Below are 11059 nucleotides of genomic sequence, written 5' to 3'. Positions count from 1 at the left end.
AAAGAAAAAAAGAAAAAAACTTATAAAAAAAAAAGCAAAAAAAAAAAAAACCTAAAAAAACCCAGCAGCTCCCTCTCGTGGATAGGCGTGGTTTGATGTGGTAGGTCTTGGAGGCTGCTCTCAGAGGCTCCGCCTTGGTGTTTGCGGAGATTAGATAGGCAGGCGGCACACCAGGTTCTGCTGAACAAGAACTGTAGGCCACTCTAATGAGTCTGATCTCCTTTTGCCGCGGTTGAGCAGAGTTGTATTTTCCAGGCCTGCCTCGGTTCAAAGTTCCAGTCCATGCACTCTTTATGCTACCACAGATGGTGTTTTTGTTTTGGTTGCTGGCTCCTTAGAGGGAGTAATTGGTTTGTCTTGGCTCAGGCTGGGATTTCGGCTGCCCCTGCCTGAGGTGAGATGTGCAGCAGGAGGTGACCCAACCCCCAGTGGGGATCGTGTTAGCGTTGGGGGAGGAATGAGTGTGCAGCTGTTGCCTGAGGCGGCGCCCGGAGCTGCTGGAAATGAGCTGGGAGCTCCTGTAGCCTGTGGGCGCGCACCCAGGTCTCCACCACCGCCAATTCCCTGCCGGGATCACGCAGAGGTGGGGGCTATTATTTCCCTGTTGGTACCCGGGATTCAGGTTTCACGGGGCCAATGCTGGGGGCAAGATGTGCCGTGGAAATGAGGTGCGTGCTCCCACTCCCAAAACCGAGGTCGAAGTGAGCCCCCCATCACTGCCGTGGTAGCGGTCGCTGACTCCTCGCCAAGATGGCGCCGGGCTGGAAGCTGTTCCTTCCCTTGCGCGCCACCTGGGTTTGGGATTTAGGCTACCCAGCAGTTATCTATGGAGTGAGCTTCCCTCTCCAAGCGCAGTTAAGCGTTCTTTACCTCTTCCCCAGAGACAGTACTATGAGCGTGTTCAGTCTCTCTGTCTCTTCCCTTTGTCGCTCGGGCTCCGCATGCTTGCCCTGCGTTGGGCTGGGGCTCCCACCTCCCCTGCCCGTCTCGGGCTGGCCTGTTTTCCAATCTCCCCAGTTCGCATTCACTCACTCAGGTATCCTTCAGGTTCTCTTCCTTCTGGAGTCCATATTTTCTCCTTCTGCTCTTGCAGATGAGAGCAATGTCCTTCTCAGTTCGATCGATGGGACAGACGAAGTTTACAGAGCTCCCTTCCTCTCCGCCATCTTGGCCAAAAAGATCTCCCTCTCTTTCTGACCTCCCCTTGCTCATGCTGTCTCTCTCTCTCTCAAAAAATAAAAAACAAAAAAATTTTAAGAATACTCTTTCCTGCTTTGTCAAAAATTAATTGGCCATACATTTGTGGGCCCAGTTCTGGGTTCTCTATTGTATTCCATTGGTTTATGTGTCTGTTTTTCTGCCAATACCATATTGTCTTGATGATGACAGCTTTGTAGTAGAGGCTAAAGTCTGGGATTGTGATGCCTCCCATTTTGGTTTTCTTCTTCAATATTACGTTGGCTATTAGGGGTCTTTTGTGGTTCCATACGAATTTGAGGATAGCTTGTTCTAGCTTTGAGAAGAACGCTCGTGTAATTTTTATGGGGATGCACTGAATGTGTAGATTGCTTTGGGTAGTAATGACATTTTCACAATGTTTATTCTTCCGATCCATGAGCATGGAATGTTTTTCCATTTCTTGGGGTCTTCTTCAATTTCTTTCATAAGTTTTCTATAGTTTTCATCATACAGGTCTTTTACATCCTTGGTTAGGTTTACTCCTAGGTATTTGATGGTTTTTTGTGCAATTGTGAATGGAATCAGTTTCATGATTTCTCTTCCTGCTGCTTCATTATTGATGTATAGAAATCCAGCCGATTTCTGTACATTGAATTTTTACCCTGCAACTTTACTGAATTCATTGATCAGTTTAGTAGGCTTCTGGTGGAGTTGATTGGGTTTTCCATGTAGAGTATCGTGTCATCTGCGAAAAGTGAAAGTTTGACTTCGTCTTTGCTGATTCTGATGCCTTTTATTTCCTTGTGTTGTCTGATTGCTGATGCTAGGACTTCCAGCACTATGTTGAACAACAGTGGTGAGAGCGGACACCCCTTTTGTGTTCCTGACCTCGGGGAAAGCTCTCAGTTTTTCCCCATTGAGGATGATATTAGCTGTGGGCTTTTCATAAATTGATTTTATAATGTTTAGGTAAGTTCCTTCTATTCCGACTTTCTCAAGGGTTTTTATTAAGAAAGGGTGGTGTATTTTGTCAAATGCTTTTTCTGCATCTATCGACAGGATCATATGGTTTTTATCTTTTCTTTTGTTAATGTGATGTATCACATTTATGGATTTGCAAATATTGAACCATCCCTGTAACCCAGGAATGAACCCCACTTGATCATGATGGATAATTTTTTTTATAGGCTGTTGAATTCGATTTGCTAGTATCTTGTTGAGTATTTTTGCCTCTGTATCCATTAAGGATATTGGTCTGTAGTTCTCTTTTTCTGCTTGGTCTTTGTCTGGTTTGGGTATCAAGGTGATGCTGGCTTTGTAGAATGAGTCCGGAAGTTTTCCTTCTATTTCTATTTTTTGGAATAGTGTAAGAAAGGGTATTAGCTCTGCTTAAAAAAAAAAAAAAGTTACCTTAAATGATACCTTCATATATGTGAAAAGCCTTTTATGAGAAGACTTGGAGAAATGCCATAAAGCATTGGGATTTTACACCAATTCATAACATTTTAATGAATCCCGGAAGTATTTCAGAAGTTCGAGCCTCTGTATTCAGAGGTTTAAGGAAGTAACCGACAAGTCTTTTCTGAAGGGCTAAGACTGAAGACAGGAAATGAGCAGAGAGTTGCTTTTAATGAAGATAATTTAATAGCAGATTAGAATATTGACAGGAGATTTGAGGTAACTTAATAGCCACCATGGCAACCAAAATGAGAACTGCAACATTACGTGAGGCCTCCACCACATTACAGTAGGGTTACCTGTGTGAAATGTGAGAGCCTTGGTGAACTGTGGGATACTAGAGGACTGTCAGCTTTTGGACCTTTTACTGTGAGCTGATTCAGACCACACTTTGACACATTTGAAGTATGCATTGGGATAAGATTGCCATGTAAAGAAAGTGTGGCAGGGGAGTGATATTTTGAGTATATGTGCATATATGTTTTTATTTGGCAGTGAAAAGGTTTTTGGGAGAGGAGATGCTTTGAAATATCCTCAGTGTAACCTTATGTCTGGGCCGATAAACTAAAACTGTAGTGAAAATTGTAGAAGCATTTTAAGAGAAGTACTGAAAACCAGTGTTAATAAAATGAAATTTTTATCTTAGCGTTTTACATACAAAGGTAGTATGGCTGAATTTTTCACCTATAGGTAAAATTATTCTTCTATGGGCAATAAACTTCTCTGTGTGAGGTGGAACTTTATGGTTCAAAATTTTATTTTATCAAAATGTTTTGGGGCTCCTGGGTGGATCGGGTCGGTTAAGCAACCAATTCTTGATTTTGGCTAAGTTTACCATCTCATAGTTCATGAGATCAAATCCATGTCAGGCTCTGCTGACAGCACGGAGCCTGCTTGGGATTCTTTCTTTCCCCCCTCTCTCTGTGTCTCCCTCCCTCGCTTGCTTGCTCGCTCGCTCTCGCGCTTTCTCTCTCTCTCTAAATTCTAAAAAATAACTAAAAAGTAAATAAAATTTAAAAGTTATTTCATGATTGAATCAGCTAAATTCCTTTAGTGTCACAATGAGCTTATAGGATTTAAGGAACATGCATCTCATCTCAGACATTATGCATATTGATCTTAAACATTTCGGTTTCCTTACCTATGTATCATTGTTATCTTTTCATTGTTTTTTTTTTTTCTTCTTCTTTTTGTACATAGAACCTGAGTTTGGTAGCAGCTGCCTTAGAAACTTTAGAAATCAATGGAATCTGTCTCTATGGGTCTTAAAGAGTCATTTTTAAGAATGTATAAACGTGGAATATCTGGGTTCTTTTATATTTTTGCTCCTGTACTAACTGCTCTTATTTATCAAATGATAAATTCCTCCTATCCCTTTTGTTGTCCCAGGTTAAACATGGGGCTTTTTAAAAATATTTGTTTTAAGTTTATTTACTTATTTCTAGAGAGAGAAAGGGAGAAAGAGAATCCCAAGCAGGCTCTGTGCAGTCAGTGCAGAGCTGAACACAGGCCTCAAACTCATGAATCATGAGAAAGTGACTTGAGCTGAAACCGAGTCAGATGCTCAACCGACTGAACCACCCAGGAGCCCCTAAATGTATGGGTTTGAGGAGTATTTCGTGTTAAAACATGTAAAAAAAATGTAGCAACACATGGAACATTCCTGATATTTTTCAGCATAAGAATTTAATGGATGGCCCAAAAGAGAAATACAGGACTGTCTAAGGTTTTTATTAGTCAGGAAATTGTTTACTATTTTTATTTGATGTTTTTATTATTTGGGGAAAGATTAATAGGTGTATAGGTGTGTGTGTGTGTTCTGTACTCTGTTGTGGTCTTAATTGTGGAAGGGGAATGACTATTACATAGTGGATATTTTTTGTGACTATTTTAAGCTTTAACTGATCCTACTGTGTTCTTTATTTGTTCTTCTGCAGAACACTAATTTGCTGAGTTTTTAGAATAGTAAGTAATTGTCTGAAAATTCACAGCAACTAAAGCAGTGTTCCTAGGGAAACGGATGTTATGTTTTGATTTGTATTAGCATTAGCACCACTTCTTGAATGTGTGACGTGTCTGCTTCTCCACAGGTTTTCTTGTCTTTTCAAGATGCTTGAAACGCTGAGAGGAGATGAGGATATGTCTCTGGAAAAAGAAAACAAATCTGCAGGCATACTCAGCCAGAAATCTGAGTTCTGTGAGACTGGGTGATGCAGAGATGGACAATCACACAGGGGAAAATCTCTGCCGAAGAGAGGGCGGTTGCCACAAAACTCAGTGTACCAAACATGCATATAGAGGACACACAGGAATTTTGAAAATGCTGCACATCCCTTACTAGTCATCTACATAGGTAATACTGAGAAACATTTTGTATTCAGACGCCAAAGTTAACTGATTTACAAGTTGATTTTATTAAGTTCTCTAGCGCTGCGCAACTAAGTTGTGCTTGACTTGGTTTTTTGTTTGGGGTCACTTTATTTTCCCCCAACATGATGTTTCTGTATTCATCTGTTATTAAACCGAAGGCCATATAATGTACTTCCTTCAAATTAAAGTCTTAAATGTGAAACCAAGAAATGTAATCAAGCAGTAAAACGTTCTCTGAATGTAGACCATGATCTCAAGTTCTTCTAATTTTTTTCCCCCAAGAGCGGAACATAGACTTCTGCATAGGACAGCTAAAATATGTTAGCATTTTAAATTCAAGGTTTAACATTATCAGAATGCAGTCCAAAGAGTAAATCAAGTCACATAATTACATCTTAATGAATGAAGTCTAAGATTGTCTATTGAATTGCAATTTATTACATAACATTATTTCCTCTTAAGTAAAACTGCTCAGTAGTTAATCAGTAATGAATCGTCTTGCAGCTATGCAACTTTTTAAAAAATACAAATTACCAATTTTAAGTGCTGCCAGCTATAATAACTTTGTTTTAACGGGTATTTTTGTTGGTTATTTTTATGTAATTATTTTATTGTGCTTTGCATCTCCAGACAGTTTTCCCACATTTGGGTAGAATGTTTAGCAGGTTGTAAACTTAGTCATTTATGAAAAGGGTAAAATAAAATTTTCTTGAGTGGGACTTGGAATAATTTGAGGGATATTTTGTATACTTTTAAAAATCAATTTAATTGGGATGCCAGATTTATAGCAATTTGCATCTTTAATTTTCCAGATACTCTGGAAGTTAGTGTTTGATAAATGATTTTTTAAAGCAAATACGAAGATTTTGTTAATTTATAATTTATTAATGTGTTATTACTGTAATTTAACATGTTATAGAGACTTTTAAATTCAGTCTTGTGTAGAAAGAAATGTATTAAGCAAAATTATGTGAATAAATATTCCCACAAAATACATCTGAATGGTTAAAAAATACTGGAAGAGAGCTGTCAGGTCTATAATAGTGAATGTCTTTTTTTTTTTTTTTTTTTTTTTGGATCTAAAAAGATACCAATAAGCAGATTTCTTATTTTCAACATACAGGGAAAATGTTAGCAGTGAACATTTAAGCAGTGCACTTTACTTGGTAGAATTGAAAGCTGCACAGTACTGTTTCCTTATTTTAAGCCCTCTTTAATGTATTTTTAAGTATTTGCTTTTCTATTTAATGCTGCTACTCTTACTCTCAAATGTTTTCCCTATTCTGCTTCTGTTTTCATATTTTTTGAAAGGGCATGTACAGGAGCAACTGCTGCTACCCAGAAAAATTGGTGTTTTAGAAACAGTTGAAAGAATTTTTCATTGCTTTCCGTGTGATTCCAGACCAGATAACATTTCCCCTAAAGTTATGCTGTGAAATGTCTTTTGTGATGCTGCAATGGACTGAAGCGTCCCAAACCTCCGTTGTGACAGCTGACAGCGCGGTTTCATAGGTGCTCTCTGAACCAGTGATGGGACATCCTCCTCCCTTAAGGAACATCTTCCTTCCTTCAGTTTTCTTCTGTTATCGTGAAATCTTAGCATGAATCCATTTTGTTTATACGTTTTTAATTTTGTAAGCTTCCCACACCGAACACACGTACCCACCCACCCCAGGAAAGACCTCTTAGAATATTGTGAATGGTTCCTTTTTTTCTACTACTGGCATATTGTTATGGTAAGAATTGTTCTGTTGTCTTCCATTCTTCAAGGCAAAGGTTAACTCTAGCTGTGGGAGTGACATATTAATATTCTCCTGGAAGTTGATTTTGATATGATTTACTCATGGACTTTTTAATTTTCATAGACATTAGTTCTTTTCCTTCTGTATCCTGTACCCTGTCAACCTCTCTCTTTCAGCCTCTGACTGTCATACGGTTCTGTGCTGCAGCTGCTATGGTGGAAGAAAGTCCAGTGTTTGCTAGTGTCAAGTGCTACTTGATTATTGTATTTGTCTAGGACAGCATTTACTTAAAATCTGTTTGTAGCAATCCCTTTTGTGTTAAAATTGACAGAGGTTAGCATTTTTTACTTTAGGTTCATTCTCCATCAGTGACTCCCTAGAAGGAAGAATTCAGGAATTGGAAAGAAAATGTTTTTTATAACCCAGATGCTGTGGTTCTCATTCAGAGTCAAAGTTGCTACTCTGGAAAATATTATAACATTTTACATAATGTCACTTACAATATTTATATACCTGTATGTGGACACTGAATAGTGTAAGTAGGATATAAAAATCACTTTAGCTATTTAAAGGTGTTGCTTGAAACTACTGACCACTGAATATTACAGAGCAAAATAAAGATTGAAAACCTAGCTATCAAATTGGTGATAGCCTTCTAGAATCTTTGTAAATACAAGATCGCACTTGCGTGTATAGAAAGCAATATGTTCTGAAATCTCACTCTAGTGCCACTCTTCCTAATGGATTTATTGCCAATTTTGACTCATTTTACTTGGATCTGGCTTTTTGAATATTGTTATTGCCAGAATGTACAAGAAAGAGTAAAGTTACTCTATCTTTTGGCTTTTTGCCATAGAAATTAGCTAAGCCTAGTCTTAATCTATGTTTTTCAGATCTGGTTATAAATCCGATATAGATTGTGTTTTGAGAGCAGTGTTTGTGATTGAAATATAAATAATGGATTCTGTAACTGATTTTTTTGTGGTAGCTGAACAACATTTAAAAGGCCATGTTGTTGTTAGCTGTTGCACGGTCTCTGGGTTTTGGTTTCTTTGTACAAATCTTCTGGGTTTTTTAAGTGATACATAGTTATTTTCGTTCTCACCTGCCTAACACTTTATTAGACTGTAGCCCAAAATGCCCGAGGAGCATCGTCAGCATATTTTCAATGTGTATTTTGAAAAAATTTCAGGTTCACAAATGTTTTCGTGAAAATGACAGATTCCTTTTCAAAGCTTCTTTTACTTTCTCAGTTTGGTGTAGTGAAGTTTAAGAGCAATCATTTAAATTAACACACTATAGCAAGCCTAAGAGACATGTCTTTAAATGAAAAAGACAGTAAATTAAATGTAAATATTACCTAATTATATTTACTAACTTGGAGAGTCAAAGAAGGGAAATTTCCTGACAATAAACTACATTCGAATGAAGCATGAAACTCTTGAAAAATTAATAATTGAATTTACTATCTGATTGACATCCCTATTATGCGTTGATAATATCCAGATCACCCTGTTTTTTCACAGAGGAGTTTCCATGTAAATCAGATTATTGGGAACTTTGTAAAACTTCATAGAGGTAAATGTTGCTTATTAATTGTGAGTGCAATCTGTGAGCTGCAGGAAATCTTCTGGTTCATTGGGGCCATTTTCTTGTCATTTGATGTATCCTGAGGTGAACTCAGTGCATATTGACAATGTGTTAAATGTGAAGTGTCCCTTGTTCTTGTACAGATATTTTCTAAGTAAAAAAAAAAAAGTTCTAGCATGCCAATATTTTATCTTTGACCCATCGCCCCCTTTTTTTCTGAAATGTGTAACTTCTGATTTTTTCTTTATGCTATTGTGAATGACAGTAGTTAAATTATTTTTTACTGTTCTACTGTCTATTCTAGACCTTTTCATTCTGAAACTAAATTGCTACTTGATTTTTTTTTATTTTTTTGAGGAAATTGCTACTTGGTATACTCCTAGTAGAGCTTCTTATTCATGAACCGCTGAATAGGTAAAACTTTTGGTAATAATTTACTCGGGCAATACTTTGAGTGCCATATTCTGGGAATGTTATGCTTAAGCTGGGAAACTGAATGTTCTGTTAAAATCACCGAATTCCTGAATTGAATGGGCAGTACCTTTGAAGTTCAGCTGATTCTCTGGAAAGAACTAAAAGCATTGAAGCAAACCAGATATGTTACTATTAAGTTTTAGCTGAAAATGCAATATTGCTATACTTACGGCAACTGGTGTATTTTCAGATATTAAGCCATCATTAATTTTAGACCAATGACTAATAATAAGATAAGTTATTGGTTGTTTATAGAGAAGCAAAGAGCAGTATGGCATACACTCACATCATCTCAGAAATGAAAATTTTTAAAGGAATATTGCAATATTTTATTAACTAGCATTGTGCTTCTTAGCTCTGTCCTGGTCTTGAGGGCTCTATCAGGGCTGCAAGTCTTAGAAATGACTGATTTCTCCTATTATTAAATTCTCATGCCTTCCCTTTTGGTTTGATATGCTGAGATTGATAGGTACTGATGGTTTATGTTGATAAACTTACAGTTCTGCCTGTGCCCTGTTACCAGTGTACCTGGTGCTGGCATCTTGAAAAGGTCATGTTATTAGTGATAAGCATTTTGAGCACGTGTGTGCATATAATACAATTAACAGACCCTATAGGAAGATCAAAAGAGATTTTGAAATTTGATGATGATATTGGTCTTTATTACAGAAGTCCATTACATTTTCTTTCTTTCCAGTGATTATATGAGTATCATTTTTTGGGAACATCACAGTAATAATATTTACTTCCATTGGTTTGTTCATGGTTTCAACAACTCTTCTGTAGTACCTCTTAATTTCCTCTCTTAGAAAGTATTTTTTTGTTAAATAAGGTATCAAAAGCATCCATCAAAAGAAATCTAGACAGTGTATTAGGAACAACTTGTATTAGTATGTTCTGAACTAAAATGGAACAATTCATGATGGATATTGTAATAAATAAAACTTCCAAATGGTTTTGCCAAATTATCCTGTTATTTAGAAGTATAAAATAAGAGAATGCTTTCAAGGAAATTTGTCATATCCTCTGTAATGTCTAGAAGTTGGCAGTATATTATAATAAAACAGAATTATCTGATTGCTGAAAGGTTACCATGAATTAACTGATGTCACAGTTTCTTTATTTTTGTACAGCTATTAAGTTAAAATTCTATAATAGCTTGAGAAATTCCATAGTGGTAATGAACAAAGAAGGAGGTCTTCATTACTTTAACCATGAGTAAAAATGTACTTTGAAATTTCTACTGTGAAACCTATTTGTAAATTTTCTTTCTTTTTTTTTCTATTTGTAAATTTTTTAACTGAAATATGATTGTAGTAGAACAATTGAGTTTTGGGAGGAGGGGCAGTCTGTCAATGTCTAATCATAACTTTAAAATTTTAGATTGTATTTAGTACCATTCCACTATGTTTTTGAAAAAGGAGTAATTGATCTTTTGAAGGACAATTTTCATGATGTGTAAGAGATATTGAGCTTTGTAGCAGAGTGGTTAAGAACATGGGTCCTGGGGCCAGACTGCCCAGTTTTGCTATCTTTGTGACATTGGGCAAGATGCTTAACTTCTCTGTGCCTTGCCTTTGCCTTTGCCTATAAAGAGAGGTAAAACTACTGCCTACCTCAAGGTTGTTGTGAGGATTAATTGGGAAGATACATGTATGCACCAGACACACAGCAAGCACTTAATAACATTAGTGGTTATTAAAGATGATAAAAATATTTGTGCCCATCTGTAAATAGATAATTTTTATTATTCTCTTTAGTCCTGAGGTGTAGGAGTAATGTCTTAGATTTTAGCTGATGTGTTTAAGAAACCTATGTATATAATAGAGGACATTGTAGATTCTATTCTGCCTTCCTGCTACAAGATTGACTCTTTCAGCAAGTATGTTTTAAGCATACTTGGTTTTATGGACTGTTAAGGACCAAGAATACAGAAATACAAAATAGTTAGCCTCTAAGACCTTAATTAAGCTTCAGTGGGTGAAGCAAATAAGTAAGCAAGCATACAATCAATCTTAATTGTTGATATAGACATATACACCAGGTGTATATGGTCGTTAGACCATAGGTCATGAGACCAGGCAAGAGAATGACTAAGTTTTTAAGACCAAATAGATGATACACAGCCCCAGGAGATATAGATAAAGGACTGGAGGAATTGGAAGTAAGCATAAGGCAGAAAGCATAGCACATACAAGCAGGACATTCTTGGAGAGTGCTCTGTCTAGAGAGGTAAGCAGGTGGCA

The 11059-nt window shown here is 37.0% G+C and overlaps 1 protein-coding gene across 1 annotated transcript in view; it reads left to right on the top strand.

Moving 5' to 3' along the window:
- ZNRF2 (zinc and ring finger 2) overlaps positions 1–9911 on the top strand; it is a gene marked incomplete at its 5' end in the record, with an annotated part of 98304 nt that extends 88393 nt beyond the window's left edge. The window contains one exon of the mRNA XM_029918422.1: positions 4728–9911. The remainder of the gene's footprint in view (positions 1–4727) is intronic.
- Between the last annotated feature and the right edge of the window lie 1148 nt (positions 9912–11059).

This window comes from Suricata suricatta, chromosome 2 (assembly GCF_006229205.1).
Source record: "Suricata suricatta isolate VVHF042 chromosome 2, meerkat_22Aug2017_6uvM2_HiC, whole genome shotgun sequence".
Lineage (NCBI taxonomy): Eukaryota > Metazoa > Chordata > Mammalia > Carnivora > Herpestidae > Suricata > Suricata suricatta.
This window is presented reverse-complemented; position numbering and strand designations above follow the sequence as displayed.